General features: G+C 37.3%; 1 protein-coding gene across 2 annotated transcripts in view; it reads right to left on the reverse strand.

Annotated features, from left to right (window-relative positions):
* LOC119901159 (LIM domain containing preferred translocation partner in lipoma) overlaps positions 1-24647 on the reverse strand; it is a 146499-nt gene that overhangs the window by 100930 nt on the left and 20922 nt on the right. For both annotated transcript variants that reach the window (XM_038716677.1, XM_038716678.1), the window contains one exon: positions 18376-18418. The gene's annotated coding sequence lies outside the window, so the exon portion shown is untranslated. The remainder of the gene's footprint in view (positions 1-18375; positions 18419-24647) is intronic.

Below are 24647 nucleotides of genomic sequence, written 5' to 3' on the forward strand. Positions count from 1 at the left end.
CCCCATTACATTAACATCAAAAACCTTTATCTGTGCCAGAGTTTCGGCTTCCCCATATGAGGGTGTCTCGCTCTCAAGTTATTGTGTTCAAATTACTGCAGTCATTTCTTGCTTTTTTAAATCTCTACTTTACCTTTTGTTTTAGCTAATAAACTGAACATGCTGTGACATTCATACATAAAAAAAAGCACAGAAAAAGTTTGAGCGGTCAAAATACTCAAATCTACTGTTTGAATGTGCTCTGTGTGCTTTTTCTGTGCTCAAAATCTTTCATTTCTCAGTCTCCGAATCGTAGCAAAAAACAAGAATTACATCCCTGTGTCACTTGGGCATTAAAATGCCACTTATTCCACTAGATAATAGCTATGTTTGTTAAAATAACACCTTAAAACTTCCTAACAAGATTTGCATGACTTTTCTGAACAGCTGTTGAGTAGTTTACTTGAGTTGTTGGCCTTTGCTCCCTAATGACAGCAGCACAACTTTTCTGTAAATATGTGAATCTGACTTTAATGCTGACTGACAGCTTGTATTGGCTTGGGATGTATCAAATAGAATTGGATGGCTTGCATGACTGGAGTATGTGCTCCTTGATACCGCAAGTGGTAAGATGCGACGTCTCAGGAGTTTATCTTATCTGAGTCTCAGGAGGTTACTGACTGACAGCTGTAAATATATCACAACACAACCTTAACCATCTCCCACATACCTCTCTAGTAGATAGCAGACTTGAAAAAAATATATTTGCATCAACAAAAGGAAGGATCTGTATATTTCACATTTTCAGCAAATCAATTGCAAATGAGAGAAGATGATCTATCTTGAATTGATTGTAATGGGTAATGTTCTGTTGCAGAAATATATAGAACGGACAGTGTAAACGCCACACCTGTAGATGAGAATCTAACAACACTAATGTAATTTCACAATGCTGTGGCTACATTATTCAAGAAAAACAGTAACTATTACTAAGAACAGAACTAAGGTAAGGCAAATAGCAATGCTCAGAAAAAAGGAGCAGTACATCACACAAGGGCAGACATTTGACTTAGCGCAGGTTTAGATCGACCTTGTTTTGTCCGGCTGAACTAACCCTGGAGCATTTACACTCTTGGTGCAGTTTGTTTGGGTTGGTGTGAATACCAGACTTGAACTCTGGTGCGGACCATAAAAAAAAACGCTCTGTGGTCCACCTCGAAAGGGGCGTCTCGGACCGCTGTCAAGTGAACTCATTCATTTCGGGTGTGAACGCCATTCGAATCAATCACAGGAAGCTACGATTGTGTGCGTCATTTAAAACTACCTATTTATTATTACTGTACTATTTAATGTGTTATTGTTGTTATTTATAATATTTACCAGAATCTGTTTTTATTACAGGAGTAGGTTTTTCAGGTTATTTGCCGATTTGCCTTGGTGTTTGGTACATACAATAAACATATTAAGAGGAAATAACAAGATAGGTAAAGTACAAAGTACAGAAATATAGAATAGAAAAATGACAATGAATAATGAAGAGGCTATAAAACTACCATAACAAAAACATACGAAATATAGTAACTGTTATTAGAATATATAATATTTATTATTGATGAAAGGGTAGCATCTTTTTTTATATTGAACGTTTTATTTATGTAGCATGTAGAGATACTGTATATGCATTAATTTATTCATTCAAGGTGATACATATGGATTAGGTAAACATAGGCTGCTTTCATCCTTTACTAGCCTATTTGCAGGGTCCAAATTTGTGATTTTTGGATGTTTGCAATTGTGGCCAACTTACCTCACCCATCCACTTTGTATAGCGAATGCAATTGTTTCATAAATTGTGATAAAGTTTTTCTTTCAAAATACCGTCCCACGCTCTACCTAACAAATTATTGCTTACTTATTTTCTTTTTTGTTTTTTTGGCCAACCATCTCATTAGCAACTCATACTTCCAACAAGCACACTGCACTGTGTTTGCTGTGTACAGCAAAATAAACAGTTTGTGTGACGAGTGATTTAACATCGAAACTGCTTTGCTGAGCAGCTTAAGGGAGAACATTGGTCCTTGCCTCCAAAAATGTCAAACAGCTGTGTTGTGCTTATGATGGCTCAAAATTAAATCAAACTGTTAATCCAGAAACTGCAGAGGTGACAATGAAGGACCATTATTCAACGCTGGCCTATAGCTACACATGTCACTCTCGGATAGGTAGCTAATAAGTAAGTGCCTTTGGTTTTGGAACGGATTGGGGCAAAGTCAACAAAGTAAAGCTTATCTAGAAGGGAAAAACAGTGAGTGAGAGGAGCTGCAGACTTGCCTTGAACAGATAAAACATCTTGAACAGATAAAACATCACATCGAGCCATCATTAATTGGCCTCATCTGACAGGCATTATCCTAGGGCCTCTTAGCACAGCAGAGGAAATGCTTATCAAACAACAGTAAGACTTTTTTTGCTGTAGCTACCTGCATGGAATGGAGGGGTAAAAAGCGAGTATGGTATCATTTTCAACCTTGATGTGTTAATTGCTGCCTTTCATTTTGGAAATGAGCACTTGATATTAAGAAGTGACTCTCAGCGGGGTCTGCTTCTAAGACTGATATTAGTGGAGCTGCTCTATCTAGTTTAAATATTTGTTCACTGCGGTGGAGGCAGTCGATCTACAGATGTGTAATGAAGAAAAACGGTGAAAAGTGAGAAGACTTGGATTGCAGCAAACATGCAATATAGCTGGGCGTTTCAAGGACAGTCTACGATGTACGTCTAGGTGGTAATTAAGTTGACAGGGGTTTCTCTGTAAGAAAAACACAAAGGCTCTCTAAAAACTTTCTGAAATGTAATTTATGAAGACATGGGCAGACAGGAATCCTCATCTCATGAGAAAAGTATGAACTGCAAGAGGACACATTTTACTGTTGGACAGAGTTAATTATGATCCTGAACTGACAAACAAGTCAAGCGACTGGCCGTACGACTGCAACTGCTTGTCCTGGTGAAGACCGATGTAGATGAAATATGATAAAAGGGAGGCAAGCATGTAATTTGGGGGATCATCCTGTCAGCTGTGTGTATCTTTATAATGGTATGTGTGTGGTGTAGGAGTTGTAAATCAGTTTTGAATATATGTTTATTTAAAACCAATGGCGATTGGGATGGATATGGTTATCTCTCTGCATTTTTAATCAAGTTGAAAATGCATCTAGTCCTGTCTTTGTAACACCACTATGACATGATGCCCGTGTACGGTAGATCTATGGCTGTTCCTGATAAAAATGAACTGAATAAATACAAAAAGAAGAAAAGATAAATACCATCAGTGTTTTCAACTTAGAGTAATAATTTGTTATTGCATCATTACTATTTTACGCAAGACATGGAAATTAGGAGAATTTATTTCCCCATTTTATTTGAAGCGTCAACCAGACAGTGATACAGTACTTAATTTTTTTTCTTTAGTCAGTCCTGCCTTTGTTATTTTGCCAAGAGCTGACAGAGATGTGTTGGCTCCTGTTTATGGGGTAGCAGAATACCAATAAATTGTAAGTGTGCTTTCTCATCTAACTGTAATCTAACTGTTCGGCTCAGTTCAAACAAACTCTGGTGTGATTGTCCATTTAATTCGGATCGTTACGTCTAACATGAAGGCTGTCAATCAAACTCTGGTGTGGACTACCAGGGCGAGGCCACATGAAAAATTAGGTCGCTCTGGTGTTGTGTGATTTTAGCATAAAAAAGCCAAACCACAATGAAATCCAACTGATGACAGTGAACTGTTAATAATGCAATCTTTTGGTTTCACTGTAGCAGAGCTGTTAATTCTAATACATGCTTTAGCATTGAGGTCATAGTTCACAATGGTGTTGTACTGGACTGCATTATAGTGAGTGGTGTTTCTAATAATCCACCCCCATGTATGTAAATAGAGTAGACAGAAAATGTTAAACACCTCTCACCATAATGTAGTCCAGTATAACACCACCGTTGACCTCAGTAATAAACATATAATTGAATTTATACATTTCCCACAAAGTCAACAGAAACATTATAGGCATCAATAAAGTAGTCTTTTTGGCACAACAGTTTCAATAGATAATTCATATTCTGCATATTGTGTATTTAGTAACTGTGGTAACACGTGCAGATTAGCACTTGAATGAGGGGATTTCCCCTGATCAATCAGACAGTGGAAAGGAGTTAAAACAGACATGGGTTATTTTCTGTGTATTTTCCCAGTTCCTCATTGAAAAGATATTGTGAGACATTCTCACGGTAGCTATTCTGCCATAATATTACCATAACACTCCTCTTTTTTTGTCCTATTTCGACCCCTCGGTGGCTGTTTATGACATGGGAGGTCTCAAGCATTAATGGGTCCTTGTAGCAGGATGACGTCATCATAACTGTCCAATCAATGAGTTACCTGTCAGTCTGTATAACTTCATGTTTACACCTCTTGGTTTTATTGTAAGAAGTCTGTGTGGACATAAACGGGACCAGAGCTACAAGGCAACAGTACATCTTTTTGCCCTGGCTGTGGACCGGATAGATCAGGAACAGGTGTGAAAGTACCCTAAAGACTAGACTGCGTGACAGTACCAGTTATTGTGACCTGGACTAAATGTGCAACAATGGATATGTTAAATCCTTTTCCCTGACCCAAAAGAATTTAGGCTAATGATTTCATCTCCGCAGTAGTACTGGTTTAGTAAAGTACATAAAAATTGTATCAGAATAAAGCTCTGAGTCTCAACTGTGATGTCAACATATGATCTCTTCAATATCCAAAACATTGACACCTTAAGGAGTCAGACTGAACACAAACCTTGTTGTATTGTTATTGCTGACAGAGATCTGCCAGCTCTCATTTAGGTTTTTATATTCACAGCAAGGACGCTATGTATTTCAAAACAAAAGCAGCATTTCTAATGATGTAATTGAAAAGGACATGAAAACTTTCATACTCAAAGCGATGGGTTCCTACTAATAAAATTTGAACACTTTTGGTGATGTTCTATATGTTCCTTGTTTCTGTGCTTTTCTCACGGAATCATGCCCACACATTCCTGAAGCAGATTAGCTGTGTGTTTGACTGTTAAACTAAATTAATAATGTGTTTTCTCTTTAACTGTTTTCAGGGTATTTTTTTCTTTAAGGTATACATGGATGGTATCTAAGGAGAGGTTTACCGTTTCTTTTTGCAAAACAGATATAAAATAGCATAAACCACGTGAAAAGAATATGCTAGAGTGGTTGTAAACAACATGTTTCTTTGCAAAATGCCTGCTGACCAGATGCAACATTGAGCACAAAGCAACACCCCTCTTAGCTGAATAACAACAGTGATTGAAACTGAACTGTGCACAGACGAATGGAAAGCAAGACGTATAAACAGAAAAAAAGTCACAGAAGGTATAATCCCTATACTGTAAAAATGGTGGATTAGAGGATTTCCGGATTTCCCACAGTCACTGCCATATGCTGCTGTAGTTACACCTTTCTAGTCTCACTCAGTGGAGATGTTTAAATCTTTCAGTAGATTAAACCTCATCAAAAGGTCCTCAAAACAGCTCCTTCAATTACAGGACCCTTGGTAAACTGTCACAAACATCAAGTGAAACTCTGTTGCCTTTAGTATTCTCTTAAAAAACTTTTGTCGATTTATAGTTCTGTGACAGTAAACACACATTTTCCACTTTAGCGAGTCTGAGATTTTTAAACCTTTTCATATTGCTGGTATTGAGCTGTTATTTTAATGTTGAACACAGCTTATCCTCTACTGCCACAATGAGCATCCATCCCCTTATTCAAACTTCTATTGGGTTTTGGCTTGGGGGACATAATCCCTTCCCCAGCTCGCTCACTGGCAAAGCCACATAGAATCAACTCATCAATAACACTTTGTTTACTGAATACAGATGACTTTGCTCAAGAATCCCCTCAGCAAAGCACAGGATATAAAGACGTGAATGTGTGTAAGCTCATGACAATTTCATCTGAGCTTTTTTAAATACTTGAGCTACCATTTAAGCAATTGCAGCAGACAGAGATTTCGCATTGCAATTGTATCCACATCATTTGGGTCTAGCACGATGAAAGAGGCTGACAAAAAGCCAGGGTGCCTTACCCCTTTGTTTTGACTTACAGGTATTTCTTCAATTGTAAACTCTTTTCTTAGGAGCAGAGAAGGGCCCGGTGGGTTGGCAGCCACAGCGCTGTTCCCCTCACCCTCTATATTCTGCAGTGCTGGGCTGCAAGACCGCAGATACATAACAATGAGGAGCTTTAGGTCCATAGCTTCATCATGTCACACTGAGCCAGGGTTTCCTCATACTCTCTTTAACACACACACACACACACACACACACACACACACACACACACACACACACACACACACACACACACACACACACACACACACACACACACACACACACACACACACTATACCACAGGCTAAGCTCACTATAAGGTTCTCAGCCACTGGGAGAGATGGTTATTACAAAAACAACAATTAGCGACAAAGACCTTGAGATTGATTACAAGTTGATAATCTACATTTTAAGGCTACATAAAACTTATGCAGCCCCCTGTGATTTTTACTTTGTTTCATTTCCTGTTTTGCCTCAAACAGTTTCTGTTATGATATCATGTTGTTTTATGCTGTGTACGCTATGTAAACAGCACTATAGCGGAAAGTTTAGAATTTTTTTCCCAGCTCCAGAAGTTCTGCACGTTATATTGTAAAGCTGGTATTTGCTTAAACGCTGGTACAAGGTGATCACCCACACATTCCCATTTTGGGTGTAGGAAGTTAAAAGACAAAAAAAACAGTCAGGGCACGTTCTTGTTGCTGAAACTCCTAAGGTCAACAAGATTCGTTTCATTTCTAGAGTAAACAATGTGATTTGACTGTTTTGATCGACACCGGAGTACATCACAGAGAGATTTTCAGGACTTCAGCTCAGGGATTTCTTACAGATTGGTTTGACAAAACATGCTACAGCACAGATGTGGGGGTTTTTATGTTTAAACATTCTTGAAAGGCCTTGGTCGAACAGAAAAAAATGTAGGAGACTCTGTAAATCTAAAAATTGGACACATTTGGACTTGATTCATCATGCATAACTTCTTAAAATAAGTCAGATCTTTGTCTACGTCCTGAAGAAAAACAAAGTGCTCAAATCCTGCTTGGCCAGGAGCATCTGCGCAGCATCAGCAGGGCTGGGTTAAACGCTTTGGGCCTTAGTCCTCGTGCCCAGTTGTTTGGACTCTTATTTAATCGTTCAATTCACTACTGCTCACTCTGCAGCGCTCTGACCCTTGGTGACACCCAAAGAAGATTAATTGAAAAGCAAAGTTAAACTAGTTGTTTTTGGAAGGCTTTATCCTTAATTGACTGATGGCTGTTGCTGTTTATGTGTTCCTGCTGCTTAAAACCAAATCCAAACCCGCTGACTGGTCCATCTAAAAATCCAGCCAGGGTATCTATGTCAGCCCTCTTAATCACTTTGGGATTCTTAATCTTTCCATCTAAAGCATGTCTTATTTACTTGTTTTCTGCTCTTCGCTTTCCTTGTAGAAAGTGATCGCAGCTCAACTGAATATCATCTTGTGCTCCAGTTGAAGAGAAGTACTTCATCCTCAGTGTGTAAACATGCGGCATGATATCAACCGTCAAACATATCTGCAGAGCTGTGAATAAAGGGTAAAATTGCTCTATCATATGCCAGTTCAATACACCATTATTTTCCATTGCATTGTTAAGCCATGTGGCCCCTCTCAGGCAACAGAGCAGCATTGATTCAATGATTCATGCTCCCTGTGTTTGCATTCTAAATATGCTCTGTTAGTAAGGGTGTCCCTGTGTGTAAAGACTGCAAAACTATCATATGAAAGACAGTTTAATCAATCTGTAACTAAACACAACATGGGATACAATAAGGATGAAAACTGCATTGGTTTTATTTATATTTCCATGTTTTTGCAAGAACATCCGGTAGATTTGTTTCATAAAAAAGCCCAGAAATTCTTCAAACTACAATATTGAAATGAAATGTTTTTTTCAATCATTACAGTTAGTTGAAAAAAACAATGCAATCAATTAGTTGTTCTGGCTGACTATTTTGCACACAATACTATTGAAAAGTACAAAAGTTAGTATTACAGAGATACAAAATGCAGGGTGTTTGGAACATACTGAGCATACAGATGGTAACGTGAAGGAGTGAATTATGTTACAGGAGTTGTTTGAGAAGTTTCTGTGGACTTTTAAAAAATATTTGAGGACCACTGAACTACTGAGGAAGTTTTCATCAGAAACCATAAGAACATCTCTAATTTGTCTTTAATTACTTGCAATGTATTTTATGTATTTACTATTTATTTAACTGCTCAATTATACTTTGTGTTGATTTTATTTCCTAAGTGCTGTGCAATCTTCTTCACAATATTAGGAATAAAATTCTGGGGGAGAAAGACTTACAGAATTATTATTTTGTTGGCTTAAAGTAATAAACTCTGAATGTAGTGAGTGTAAAAACTTTGGATTCATCAGTCACTATACCAACCATATGGAAGTGCTTTAATAATAAAATGTAAATTCCTTCGGGTTACTTAACCCCCCCACACCAAAATACACATAAATAGATATATATCACCTCAGCTTCCCCAATGGAACCACTGTTCCCTATGAACACTACACAAATCACATTTTTAACAGTCAAATCTGAAGGCCTTTAGGGAGAAAGTATTTAATACTAAATGTTTGCTTTTGAGTGGAGTTTAACTTTAAGAAAGAAATGTTTGAGTCATTTTTTTTCTCCAATATGTTTGTGTCAAATAAGGTGAGTTTGCCAAATACAGCAATTCACTTGTTGATGACATTACCCAAATCTGTGACAGAGTACCTCCCTTTGGTGCATCCGTTTGTGATAGCATCTTTAGGATGGCCGTCACAAGCAAATTATTTATTTCAGGTGCTGTGTAATCTAGCACGGACCATTTGGCCATGTTTACCTCAACCGTCATAACTCACTGATTCTTATCTACTGGAGTTGGACTGGGCAGAGACTCTATAGTAATGTGTATTTATTTCTGGGGGGGGGTTAAAGAAATCAAGAGGGCAGAAAAGAAAAAGGATAATGACTCCTGGTGCATGACTGCACTGTCATGCCTCATTCATCCAGATCTAACAAATTTGTGGTCAATTAGTTGCACAATCATACAATAAAAGTTGCCACAACTAGCTATCATAGGTCTTTGTTACATTGTTCTTATGAATGTAAAACTCTTCAAGCACCATGTAAGCACACAGTACAAAGCTAATTAGCATCATTATTGTTGCTTTCTATTTCATTTGTTCTGGGTCATCCAATCAGGTCACACTAGAGCCATCACTGTGATTGCATTCATTTAAATGTGCTGACACACAAGAAGCTCTACTTACTGAGAATTTGAGCTGTCAGTTACTGTGAATATTGAATTTGACTGTGAAACAGCCAAATTTGACAGAAAATGAAAGCATTAAAACCAAAATGGTGAATGAGTCTCATTTTTATATGTAAAAGCAGTATGTTATGGCAGTGCCTCCTGTGTAGATAGATTGCATCTGAAGAAGATTCACATCTTTGTGTTTTGGTTGGTTTCAATTTCATATAATATTTGCAAGAGAAGATAGAAACAAACTATTTAGTGTTCCCATCTTATTCCAAGGGATGGGAATGAACGGAGCCTCGCCTCCAACACTGTACCCAGTTCTCTTTATACATTCATGGAAGAAATACCACGGTAGGTTAGCTAGCTGTTGGTAATTCAAAGTTGCCGACAGTGAGCAGAGGAGAGAGGGATGAAGACAGCAATGTAACCTGGTCGCTACATTTTTATAGTCTCACGCCCTGTGCACTGCCCAAAGGTTGACGCCCAGCAAAATAATAAGAAAATACAGGCAGAGGGCAGCGTCTCTGTAGCTACAGGCCACACACTTCTAGTGGGTCATAAGAGATTATTGAGAGGGATGTTTTTTGTATGAGTCTATACATTGTTTTTTAGGAAAATTCTACTCGTCAGTGTGAGTTGGCAGTCCGCTATTTCAACTGGCAAATTTATTAACAAGCCACATTGGCTCACAATTTGAGGTAGCAAAAGAATGAATGAGCCTGGCTTCCAGGTTATCTAGCATCTGTCTGCTTGACAAGTAAAATTTTGGGTGGGACAAGTGAAATGTCCTACCATTCAAGTGAAACAAATGGGGACAAAAACATGTTTGCTTTTAATGCAAAATAGGTAGATAGGTAGAAAAAAAGTTCTGACATATAGTAACATCCATACAGTTTAATATTAAACTAAGACACTCAGGAAAATGCTAAAGTTGTATCTATGTATTTTATTGACTTCATATGAGCAAAATAGAGAATGTTTAGGTGGCATTTTGCAATGGTAGTGAACACCAAACAAACACAGACTTTGATAAAATGTTATGCGGATTTTTCTTTTCTGAAAATAGTGTTAACACCAAATGCATACATAGTGTTGAGATTATAAGGTTGGAAAAGCTCTGAAGAAAATGTGAGGAACACTATGATTCAGAGTAAGGACGTAAATGTATCTAAAAGATGTTTACCTTACATACAGTGGGTTGGTATTAGGTTGGAATAAGATGCATGGCTATTGAATGAGAGAGAAGACTAAAAATTTACAATTACAATAAAGACGGAAAAATATAATTTCCCTGAGAGTCCAGCAAATTCTGCAGGATTTGTCCATTTACATAAAGCACATATTCCGAAATATGAGTCAAGGAAAACCGTTTGGCTGTAGCTCTAGTCAAGCCCAACAAAGAGTTAAGCATTTTAAATTCTACAGTGAAGCTAAACTGTTCTTGAAATTCTGCTGGCAGCCAGCCTCGCTAGTCATCCGTCGATTTGATGTGTGCTTCAAGAATCTGGCCCAAGCAGACAAACTGTGAGCCAGGAATCCAAACAAACAGTCTGAGAAACCAAGAACCATCCTTGGCAAGTTAAGTTTATACCATCACTGTGGCCCAAGCATGTAAGGCTGTCTCCATCAGTCCACTTCTGTGCTACTGTGATGCTGTAATGTTTACTGTGAAATGAAACCAAACTTCTGTGTACAGGGTGTTATTCTACTATTTATTACGAGTAATTGTAGTATGTAACACAATGTATTTGAATCACAACCTTTTCTATGTACTCCATGAGAAAATGTGCCTATGTGCACGTGTTCGCTTGTGCACCTGCTGTATGACTTACCGTGTGCATGCAAGTATGACCAGTTTGTATGTATGCACAAAGATCAGTAAGCTTGTGGGTAAGATGCATTTAGTTGGGTTGAGTGTTATTGCTCTTATTTTTCTTAGCTTACGTAATGCTTAAATATTTCTAAAGGGTTCTGGAGTAACCGAAAGACCAAATAAGTGATTAATTAATCGAATAAACAGCTTTTTATATCCTCGTAAATATAAAACTTGTTGTTAACCACTGTTGTTCATAATTTAGTTTTCAAATGAATGACAGAACGGTCCATCTGAATCAATACAAGTATTGTTCTTTCTATCAAATGACTCGCTTTACTGTCTTTTCTTTTTTTTTAAGCCCAACACCTCTGTACTGTAAATGATTTGTTGTGACAATGAATTGACTTTTTAATAAATCTACACCAGGTAGACTCATTATCCTACTTCTGACCATCTGCACTTTTCACAATATTTTTTTTTTAACTGTACTACAAATGTAAAATAAGCAAACAAGAATGAGAAGAACTAGCAAAACAATTACTAAAAACCTTGAAAAAAAAAAAATCACAATCAAGTCTTTGCTCAGATTTTACCATCGCTGAAGACCCAGACAACAATTCTGAAAATGCAAGTCCACAGTTTCAATGTCAATTTTCTACAATACAATAGAAAAAACATGGCCATGGGCTCTTTTGAAGAATACATCAATATTAATAATACATGTTAAAAGATGATAGCCTCGAAACTATTTCTCAATACAGGACGACTCTTGACATTGCTTTAGGAAATACACAGTATTATACATTTAAAGTCACTCATTACAATGTACCTTGATATGCTGTTTAGGTTAATATGATCATATGTAAAATAGTGTTTGACTATAATAATATATAACTATAATGAAATGGCAATAAAATACTGAACCTTGAATATTAAGGGGGTCAGTGTTCCATCCAAGGGGGACTTAAACAATACTGTCAAACTGTGCACTTGATGAGCGCTACATTAATCTGATATACACATTTCATTCATATTATATTAAACGTATAATAATTAAATTTTAATTCCATGTAGAAATTATAATCTTCAGTAAATTATAAAATCATAGATTAAAAATACAGTGCGTGAGAGTATTAGCACACCCCTTTCATTAGCATTTAACTGTGCTACTGACAAATATTATATCTGTATTTTACCTGAAGGTCAACTGCAAACAACCTCAACAATCATCTGAATGTAGAAAACCACGCCAATTTACTGTAGTTCACATTTAAAAGCTACCCTACTGGGATAATTAACATTCACTTTTTATTATCCCAATGATTATAACCAAAAGTGACATTACATTACTATTATAAGTTCTAGTAATAATGACTACTTTTAAGTCATGTCTGACAATTAATACCAAAGGAGTCACATATCATCATAATTTATCCTGTTAACAACTATGTCTCCACTTAAGAAGCTGCTGAGCTAACACTGTGTTAGCTAATGTTATAGTTGACAGGACAACCTGTTACTAAGTTTCCCCGATTGCTCCAGAGAGCCTAAGTTCATTAAAATATTGACTTGATGTGCTTAAAAGTATAACCGAGAAAATCCGACTATTATTTACAATTAACAGCATTAGCTGTTGCTCAGTACACGACAGCCATCTAGCTAGAATAGGACTGTGCGATATGGCAAAAAATTCATATCCCAATAACATTATTAAATTAATAAATTTAATGAAATATGGCATTTCCAAGTGGAACTCAGGATATTTCTCAGCATTATAAAAATGGGGTAAGTGAGAAGAAGGAAGGAATCTAACACCATGACAAGTTAGGGTGACCAGATGTCCTCGTTGTCCCCGGTTTTGGTGGCCTGTCCCCGTTTGGAGCTGTCCCTGGAAATGTCCCCGTTTTTCACTGTGTGTTAATCATAGACTGTATAAGGTGTTAACAGACCTGAAATCAGATTTTACGTGGCCATACAGACTGGATAGCAGAGCATATAGGTGTCGTGCTGAAAAGTGATTGTCGTCCGTAGCATGTTAAAGCCAACAATCCAATCCAATCTTATGTACAACTACAGCTGCATCTGGATCAAACAGACATAATGTGCAAAAGAAAAGGTATGTATTTGTGAAACTTTAGCGTTTCTTTTAATGGAATAATCATAATTGTGGCTAAATAAGTGTTTGCAGTTTATAGCGTAACCAGGCCTGACATTTACGTGACTATAGGCAATAATAGAAGCCTGTTGTTGCCCATGGATTATGTATTTGGTAGGCCTATGTCTTTTATCTTTGTTTATATTTGGAAAACATTAACACGACTTCCTGCTGAGTTATATTTAAAATAAAGACATGATCTCTTTTGCAATTATCCTTATGACTCTACATTATTTAACTTGCTGTGTACCAACCAATCCAGTCCTTTTTCCCTGTTGAAATATCTTTAAATGGCCAATACAACCCATAAAATGCAGTATTCTGTTTGCCAGAAAGTGATTGCAGCCTCTATTGACTGAAAGGTAGATTCTGCCTCAAAATGACTTGATTTCATTCCGATGAGTTATATTTGACATTTTTTTGATTTGATAAAACCGAAATTGTCCCCCTTTTTTATTTAATTCATAATAACATTATATTTTTTAAATCACATTCTGACCACCAAACCAAAATTCATTTCAGAAATCTGGTCACCTTATGACAAATAGCACAATAGAGTGAACAACAACAAAGCAAGTAACGTAACTAATGTTAGCTGGGTATAGGGTTAGCAAAATGACGCTACTTGCAGCAGCAAAGCTATCACAAGAGGACGAGACAGACCCAGAGCAGCACAGCAGCTCCAGATAGCGACACTCCTCCTGCTGCTATAGCTAATGTCATAACAACAGCATGTCTTGGTGAATTATTAAGTAGGGCTGCACAATTAATCTAATCGCAATATAATGATTCATAAGCAATGAGCCTGTAACTTTTTAGACTACAACCTACCGTAACCCCCTCCCTGCCCCGCCACTAATCGTTCAAAACATAGTCAGACTTGGTCGCTCTGTGACAGAGACAGAGCGACGTCGTCTGCAGCTGAAGTGGTAAGATAGAAGAAATAAGGGAGAAGATAAGGAAGGTTTGGGTTTAGCTAGCTGACCACTTAAAGTTAGCTGTATCTGTGCGTTTTGTTATTCAACATGTTCAACTTTTCATAAAGCCGATATGCTTGTCACTTTTCAACCGACCAATCACAGCCTGGATGGGGCGGGACATTAAAAAAAGTTTGACGTGCTACAGCAAATCATTAAATGTTGAACAATATGATTACTGACAAGTAGTGTGTAGCATTAACAAATTAGAGACCAATATAGATAATTTTTCTTGCACAAGGATTCAATTTTAAAAACAACCCCACAGAAAGGAAACGGTTGTAACAGGATTTAATATTCAACTAGTGGTAAAATAGTATATTATATGAAATTACAATGAATATAGTAATATTATTATTATAGGCTACTAACAGTATACCTTTAACTGAACATTATAATCTTTATTTAATGATATAATGTTATACTAATACACTCATGTATACTAGTTTCTCATCCAGGTTGTGGATAGTCTCTGCAGTGGACAGACGTACACTTAGCCAGTCACGATGCCAATATGTGCTCCTTCTAGCCGCCTCCTCTGTAGAGTAACACGCCCCCCTTGTTCTGTTTAACTTTATTACTAGTTATCGTTATAAATATTGTTTATCGTTTAAACATTGTTCAAGTTGAGAAATACACATATTAAAAATGTCAGTATTTTGTGCATTTTCCTTGATAATCAAGCAAGCAGACTCATAGTACCATTTGTTCCATTATAATCAAATCGCAATATTGTCCACAATAATCACAATATGACATTTTCTCCAAATCGTGCAGCCCTACTATAAAGTAAGCAGTATGTCCATGGGCAAGTCATTTAACATTACCTGACTGACACACACATCATGGCTGGCACTGCTGGATAGTGTTGTGTGGCTCGTCCATTATATTTAATGCAATTTCTTCTCTGCAACACCGGTGTAACACCAAAATCTGTGACCTATCAGATTCTGTGACTACACCCAAACGACAATGTTTTCCTAACCACAACCAAGTACTTTTGGTGCCTTAACCCAACCAAACTGCAACCGCTTCACATCGTCAACAAAGCCTCTGGCCCTTAACTTGCCATTTGGGTCACAGAATCTGACATTTTGGTGTCACACCGGCACGTGTGGAAGAACGGACCGCGGTGAAGTTAGTTTCAAGTTGGACATTTGTTTTACGTTGGACATTCAATAGATGTCGAATTTCAACATAGCGCCGTTCCCTCACCAAAATATTATGGTCAAGTGTGGAATTTGCAACACAACGATATAAACGATAGAGCATAATTGTAAACGATAGACGTTTTTCAATCGTCAAACGATAGATCGTCATATTGCACAGCCCTAAGCCAGAATATACTGTATGGGGTCTGAAAATGATGAGTGCAGGAAGCTAACGTTAATGCTACTGTAAAGTGTTAAAGTACAGACAGACTCCTTACTTTGTTGGGTGGGTGGGGGGTGCAGCCAAAAAAAATCCTCACTATTTAAAATGTCAAATTAATACAGACTGCATTTCCGTCTTTAAAAATTCATCTTTGGCCACCTGCTTACGTAGCACGTTTACTACATAACAAGCCACAGTTTCATTTCATAGATGAGCTAACTCAACAAATTAATGGTTAATGTTGCTGGTAAAATCTAAAAATGAGAAGTCTGCTAACAGCACTGACTCTGCCCTTTATTTTTGCAGGCCTGAGTCAGGAGGGCAGCAGAATGCAGAGATGTCGCATTGACGGGACTTTTCTTATAAGGAAGTCACTGTCGCAACTGGGCACAATGGCTCAAACCCTGTAACTGCTTATGGTTATAGTGGTACAGGCAACTTCCTGAGATACAGAATCTGCACATATCCAAATATGACTGCAAGATAGTTTCAAGTAGTCATGAAAAGGAGTACAATCACCAAAATAAACCCATGCTCTAATGAACACAGAATGGTATATCAGATCATAAAACATGCTCACACTGTACCAGTGTAATGTTGGTGGAGAAGGTTGTGTCTAATAATACAAACCAAGGCCACAGTTTTTGCCTGTTTTTGCCTATAAAAAAATAAGTAGCACTTTTGTCTGCCGTATATCTCAGAGGGCAGAAGTATAAGCTTATTATTACTAGAAGAATAAAAGAGCGCTAATGAAAGGCGTAGCAGGCAAGTAAGCTTTTTGGACCACCTGTTCCACATTTTCATATTCAGTGAAGAAGAGCTCAGGTTCCCATATGAGCACCTTGCCATCTGTTTCAAAAAATATACCAAATTTTGATATTCAACCACTGTGCATGCTTTGCTAAACAGAGACACATCAGAGCTTGTTAATGCATTTATAGTATATGCAATACACTGTCTGACTATATTTGCTTTAGCCTATATTCAAAGAGAGGATTCAGACAAATGATTGAGTGGAGTTAATCTTATGGCATCTGTTCAAGTGACAGGACTTAAAAACAAAACTGAAGTCTACACTTCTACATTAAAATTAAAAACACACACGCATGACTAAAACACTGATGAAATTGCATCTTAAATCAATTATAGCAAGGACCATTAGTGTTATCAGGACATGCAAACATAATTTTGATGTGGCTGTTAGGGGAGTTCTCAGCAGCTTATCAGAAATAATTCTAACAAAGAGTCAGCTAATCAGGATATAAAGACAAAGAATCACTGCCGGCTTAACTAATGCACCAAATGCTTACATAATATGCAGCAATATTTTCTACAAGCATAATTTCATTATCATTATTATTTTGAAAAATTCTGTTATTATTATACTGTTATTGTCATTTTGACTAGAGTTACAGTGATTAGGACTTCAAGATGTTCTTACCCTTTCAGTGCAAAGTCAAGTTTTTTTCATCCAAACTGAATTTATACTTCTTCAGTTTGTGAAGCTCAGAAAAAATTTATAATTGTTTTACCGCTGTTTCTTTTGTTGTCTTTTGATAAGGTCTGTGTGGACCACAACGCGTCACTTGACCTATTTTAAATTTTGGACACTATCCCAAAATACCAACACAGGGCCTGAAAATGTATCACACATCCATGTAGTCTTGCAGTGGTGCTCTAACAATCAGTGAGTTAAAACCTACACTAAATAATAAATCAATTCCTCCACTGGAGGTGAACTGTGGGGTCACTTAGATGGAGCTGCAGAAATCTGTCGTAAGTCCATCTGAGGATGAACAGCAAACTCGAAAAAGCTTTATTGGATTAAAGGGGGCACTGTTTTTTCCCACATTTTCGATCTAAAAAAACTGGTTATGAAGAGTCTCTTTGCTAAACATTTAAAAGATAAATATAAATATATGATCATATAAAATCAAAAATCAAATAAATAAATGTTTTGCCTTCCTGCCTCAGAATCAATGAAGAGGTGAATACAATTTTATATTGGGTACTTGCAGTAAAACAAGCATAAAACTCATCCTGGCACACAGCACCATGTGTGCATATTAAATTCATGGCAGTTCAGTACAGCAAAAAGGAGGAGCTGGACAAGAATATTTTACATCTTGATAAAATGGCTTTACAGAAGAGTAAGTTAGATTCATCCACCTTCAATGAGTTATAAAAGAAAAATTTGAGTCATGGTTCTGGCTAAATGTCTGTATGGCACTGCAACTTACGGCTCTTCACTGTATGAATCACTCACCCCGAAACAACCGAGTCAATGCATGGCAACACATGGCAGATTTTCGGCATTGTTCAAATAAAGGGAATAAATAAATATTCACACCACTGCAATATAGAAAACAATACTTATTATATTTAATGATTTTGTTTCTCAAAACGTCTTGAGAAAAAGCGTGGGAGAGGTGGAATGATGAAAATGTTTACCAAACTTTCACAAAATCAGGGAGATGTGCATGTGAGGTGCCCCCACCGCCCCCTAAAAAAGATGTATGTGACAGGCAGGGAATTACAGCAGTGTTCATGGACGCCGCTCTTGTCTGCTAATATAAAGTATTGAACTGTTGTGGAAAGGAGGGCAAAATTTTTGTACTTACCCAAGTTGTCAAAAGTGGTGGTGGGGACTGCAGGATCAGACACCTGAAAAAAAACACAGCAATTATCCAGCAGAAATGTAAATGTAAAATTAGGATTCACAAAGAGACAATCATTTAAGGCAGAATGGATCTGGATCAGTTCATTTAAACCGCCCGATATTAGATTGCAGCAGCTGTTTGGGTGTTTAATTCATCTCAGTGCCTTTCATTCAATTGTTTACTTTAAGAAAGTTAGCATTAAAGTGCAGCTCTAACTCCTCAAGTGAAATACTAACTTTTGACTGCAGGGGATACGTTCAAAAATGATAATTGTGACTGAAATTTCTATTTCTGGTGTTGTGAATGTCCTACATTCTGTTTAGATACAGGTAAGGGTGGGGGTGGAATGATTTTTGTCTCCAGGGCCCAAAGATGTGTATTCCTCTTGCTGAGGAATTCTTTTGTTCTGATAAATTGACATTGTCAGTTTCCCACATTGCCACAGTGTGGCATATACTATAGGGAGCAGTAGTGGGAACACAGATGCTATATACGATTGGCGTCAGTCAATGTGACAGTTCTTGTTTTTTCTTTTCTTTTGAGGGAGGGGGGTCTATTTTTCTAAGCCTGAACTTCCAAGTCGAGGAAGCAGGAAGGAATAGGAATTAATACACCTACACTCCCCTTCTCCCTTTAGAATGGCAAAAATCTCTTTGTACCCACATCATAATTACTGGTGGGCGCCAGTTTGGGATTGTTATCCATGCCTCCTTTTTTTTTTGCAAGAATAATACAATGTTTTGAGAACATGCAACTGACAACTAAGTGTTTTCTCAACTTCACTTCAGTATCTTTACGCTGTGCTAATGTTAAGGAACAAGTATTGCTTGAAGTGGCATTCCTTGTTCTAGCATATGCTCCCTATTTTCAGAGGCGCTGTTTTCCACAAACACAGTGAGTAGCCAGGCGCAGAGGAAAAGTAACCAGCAGCCGGGTGCTGGGGACATGTTCCTCCAGGGAAATGATGCTGATGAACAAACTATTTTGGTGTCTTTTCATGAAGTCTGACACTCTGATTCTATTCAAAATGCAGTCTCAACTACTGAGTAATTTCAATGTGTTTACCTCAAAAACTGTTTTACTTTTCCCTTTTAATTAGGAGTTTGAGTGTTGAGCACTGAACACTACTGAAATACTTTGTGTTCCCACAGACAGAGAATGCTTCTCTTTATTACTCTCAGTTAAATGTGGAAATGTGTGTGCTCAGTATGTTTTTAGTTAATAATTTAATTTAATTTAAACTTTACATCAGAAGATATACAAATGAAGTGCAAATATTTTCTTAAACCAACAAGTATGCATAGGTATTAGAGGTGCAATGATATATTGATTATTTGATTGATTAAAAATGTAAAAGACAAAACAAGACAAGACAAAAATGATTAGCTGCTTTGGTCAGGCAAGAATGTGATATCTTTTTCGCCATTTTCTGTAATTTTATAGCCATAATGATTAATCAGCTAAATGAAAGAAAATCAATAATATATCTAATTTTAGCTGTAGCCCTGGTGAGTATAGTTCTGGTAAGTTTAACACTGGCGATTCATTATTTATAGAATGGAAAACCAGTATTCAATACATAGATAGATAGCATTGGTAATAAACTACATGTCACCAAAGCAAATTCCGTATATATGTAAAAGCTACTTGGCAATAAAAAATAAAATTTCTGATTGTGATTCTGATGTAGGTGAAAAGGGTCAGTTCACCCATATGCACCTAAGCACATGCGGTCATATTTTCCTTCAGGATCTCAAGCCTTGCTTGCAAATTACTTTACCTGCAGAAGTGTTGAGATAGCTGCTGTCACCCCAATACAAAATGAAGTTAATGGAAGTTGTTGTTCACAAAACACTGTGCAAGTGAAATTAGATCACTCTACAGCAACATACCTTTTCAGAGACAATGTCTGTTTATTCAGAATACTTCACAGAGCTCACTGTCAGCACTTTTTGTGACTTATTGTCTACCAAACGTACAAAACTGTGAAAACTGTCTACTCTCCAACACCACCATCAGCTCCCCCAGTTGCAACCCAAGTACCACTATCAAGGTCAACATTTACCAGACATGTTATCTACCCAAACAAAGTTTACTGAGAAAGTAACCGCTAACTGGGGACCTTATTAAGTGTTAAGGAAATATGTCTCACTTCCTGTTTGCTTGCCTTGCCATCAACAGAAATTGTCCTCCTTGCTACACTGTTAAAAGATTTTATTTACACCTTTATTTACCCAGGGTAACTTTACTGAGCGCTAATATTGTTTCAGTAACTCCATGCTTCACACATGCAGTTACACATACTCACTCCTGTAAGACAAATATCAGTCTTTTACCACCATAGCCAGATTTTCTGCAAAACAGCCACGATCATAGAAATCCATGTATTCAAACCAGTATTGCACAGTGATTTCCTCTCCAGCAAAGAAATTTAAGTGAGAATGAGTTCCCATAACAAAAACCACACCAGAAAATTACTTGATACACAGTAGCATCAATAGCTGACCAATTGCTTTGATTTTGTTTCCCAGAGAAGTGGGGGACTTGAAACCTATCCACTAAATTTGATTGATCTTAGGCTTACAGTCTCTGAGCTACAAATCCTAACAAAAACAAAAGGGTTTCAGCACGTTCTGTGCCAAGACATCTGGGGACAAAGCCAGCAAAGAAGCTGTTGTCTGATTGGTGAACTGGCCAGAAAAAGTGGAAAGCACAGGTCAGATAGGCTCCTGGGTTTATGTTTGTCAACTGTAGCCAGCCCAATAAGTTTAAAGCAGAATTGAGCACAACTATAATGTTGCTAACGCTAGTAATATTGTAGAGCTTTCCAGCAGGTATAACTAGTGATTCACTATATTATATATATATATATATATATATATATATATATATATATATATAAGTGATGGATGTTATTATTATGTTCTGAGGTAATAAGTGTGTACATTTACCGACTTAATCCAAATGAAGGCTTTTTTATGTTATATTTCATGTTACATGTAATATTCTTACTAGGTTAAAGGTATGTTTATTATTATTCCTGGTCTCCAGACTATTTTTCTGTGTATGCTTAATTAGTTGTAGTGCGCAGGCGTCGCCTTTAGGTTTCATTTTCATTTAGTTGATGTTCAGGACTGGTACACCTTGCCGGTGAGTGACTATAAACTAGCATTGCTAGTAATTCAGATCAAAAATTAATATCACATGATTGGGTAAATTTATTAGTTAATTCTGTTTTTTGTGTTTTCATTGCAGGTTTACAACCTAACGTAACTGACTAACTAACTAACGTCACTAATATCCAACTAACAGGCTAGCTTAGCGGTAGCATTCAGTATTGTGTATGTTTAAAGCTCATAATGTGACTTGAGTTGTATCCACCGTACTTGTCCTGAAAGGCCAGTCCTGGAGTTTATTGAGCTATAACAGGTAGCTCAATAGAGAACTGGACAACTATCATGGTACATGCAAGGCAGCGGTAGGCAGCTGAACCAAAAAATATTTTCACTTTCATCGTTTACATCTCAATTTACATGATTTCATATAAATCTACTATACATAACAGTGTAAAGACAAGGCTCATGTAAATCCCAAAATATATGAACTTGACATTTAATACTGCACCAACATTAAGCCAGGCATTCATTCACTGTGCCTCGTTCTGAACAGCACCTGGTGCTGAAATTCTAATAAACTTACCCAATAAATAACATAAATGTGTAATATAATGAACTTCATTTAAAGGAAACATGTACCCCTTGTTTTGATTCAGTTTTAATTTGTCAGCTTTAGCCTATTTAACAGAAAGGGTGTGCTGGTGACATTTTGTTTCTAAGGCAACAACAACAAGAACACTGTGAACCATAACAGGGGGCTATGCACGCATGTCTACTGCAGCTGCCAATGGACAACGATGAAAAAGCTGGCACATGGCTGACCCAGACCTACTGTTACTTTCTTGTGATCTTCACATGTGTTTTCCAGTCAAATCAAGACCATGTCTTTCTAACTACAACTGCTGTCTTCATGGAAGCACTGCAATTTTCCCTAGTGCCTGGTAGGGCTGAATGATTTGTGGAAAAATGTAATTGCAATTTTTCTGCCAGATATTTAAATGCGATTACAATTTGTTTTGCGTTTTTTTTTTTTTTTTTTTTTTAATTTTGCTAGTTCAATATTCACTGCTAGTCTATTTTTGACAGAAGTCACTTCAAGCAGCACAGAGCAAATGAACAAGGCAGGAAGTTAGACACACAACGGATTAGAAAATCCGATTTTCAAATTAAACACCCTTTGCAGACAACATCACAGTACATCAATAATAAACACAGTTAAAAAAGGCAAAAAAAACCTAACAATTTAACTGAAATGCTCCGTGTGGATATGTAACGTTAGCCTGCACAGGAGGCGCATGGAGCTTGTGATTGGCGAGCAGATCTATCACACAAGGATGACAACAGAATGAATTTGTAACTGCATGACTGTTTAAAAACGGGTCAGATGCTCTGTTTAATTAATCTACATTTTAATCGCTGTCTAATCGCGTTCTTTCAAATCACAGACACAAACCAGGGGTTTTCAAAGTCTGACACTGTGGGACCTCACTTGGTCAAAATCATGGTAGCCGTACTTCCCCCATCCCCGCTCTATATTTTCGACCTACAGTTCCCAAAATGCTTTGGGAGATGTAAAAAATTATAATGTTGCCCTGGACTCCATGAGTTATGCTTAGGGCTATAACTTGAGACCTTTTTTTTTAGCCTGTCTTTGTTAAACTTTTTGTAAATTGGCAGCATTACAGGTATGCTGAATTAGCCGTTAGCAGCTCCTGTTTGCAATGTGTCCACAGATGTACAGACAACTATCACAGGATTACTTTGCTACTGAAGAACACTTAAAAACGTGATGATTCTGATTCTGTTATGAGGAGCTTACTTTTCTAGGATGTTTATTCATATATAATGATATCCCTGGAGTTTAAAGTGTAAGTCACATTGAATCTAAAATGATGGTTATCATGTCTGTGGTTTCAGATTTGACTGATATATGACTGAAGTAGAATTTTTGGCACAAGTTACAGCAATCACGCCATGAAGGTTTTAAAGTGCCTTAATTGTCTCCATGAGCTGTGTGTCAGAGACACTGCTGTTTCTAGCAAAATCATCGGGTTTAACAAAAATAACTAACTTCCTGTCGTTTTTAGAACACCGGCATGCACCGGCCCTATTCACCTCACGCAGTATCTCTGTTTCACGTCTCTCACCTCCGCACCGCCCTGGGGAGGCGTGCCTCACAGTTTGAAAACCTGGCTGACAAACCAAGCCTGAGAGGACGCAAACTCTTAGCCAAGTTTGTAAAGCAGTAATGTGACTGCACTAATAAATTAAAGAGAAACCATGGCCAAAATCCATAACTAAAAATGTGCCCATTTTGAAAATACTGAGTACCACAGTCTAATCTGGACTACTTCCTATTGTTGGATGTGACCTTACACAACTGCATCTAATTAACCACGCATTTCCTGCAGTTAGGCCTTGTATCTACATTAAATTACATCCAGTTAAATAGGTTATTCATAAAGATCCGCCGTCACCCTCAGAAATGTTCTGGCATATTTTTTTGATAGTCAAATAAAATGAGACAATTTCATTCAATGCCAAATCCATTATGATAACTTAGGTTAAAGTATTTTCAGCCTTGTAGGCCAAGGAAAAAAAACACAATGAGATAAATACTCAAATTATCAAAGCCATTAAACATTCAGATAGAGTAATTTGCTATCAAACACAAGTGATCATTCAAGTGCATTAGACCATTAACACATTTCTAAAGACCCACAATCTGTCAAAGAAATGTAATTTAGGGACAGAAAAGGTCTTTATTTATTAGGTTATGATGGACGGGCATGAACGAGACTAAAAACAAGTGTACAGGCGTCAAGCTCTTCTTCTAACTTTCGTCTTCTACCTAATGCTGCCCTTGGGATCATTCTACCATTTCTATAGGCTACATATGATGTGTTTGAGTACTCGTGTCGTCTTTTTTTGACTGAAACATTATTCTCATACATACCTACTAAAGCTGAGGAGCCATTTCCTCTGTGGACGCATGCTTTCTAAGTGCTCCTACAATGGACAGCTTGATTGGGCTTTAATGTTTACAGCCAGAAAAGGGAGTCCAAACCAATGAAAAATACATATCCCTGAAAACACCTTGGCCTTTCCCGGGGCTTT

This window comes from Micropterus salmoides, unplaced genomic scaffold, assembly GCF_014851395.1.
Source record: "Micropterus salmoides isolate LMB-PRFRI ecotype aquatic unplaced genomic scaffold, ASM1485139v1 Ms_hic_scaffold_13, whole genome shotgun sequence".
Taxonomy (NCBI): Eukaryota; Metazoa; Chordata; class Actinopteri; order Centrarchiformes; family Centrarchidae; genus Micropterus; species Micropterus salmoides.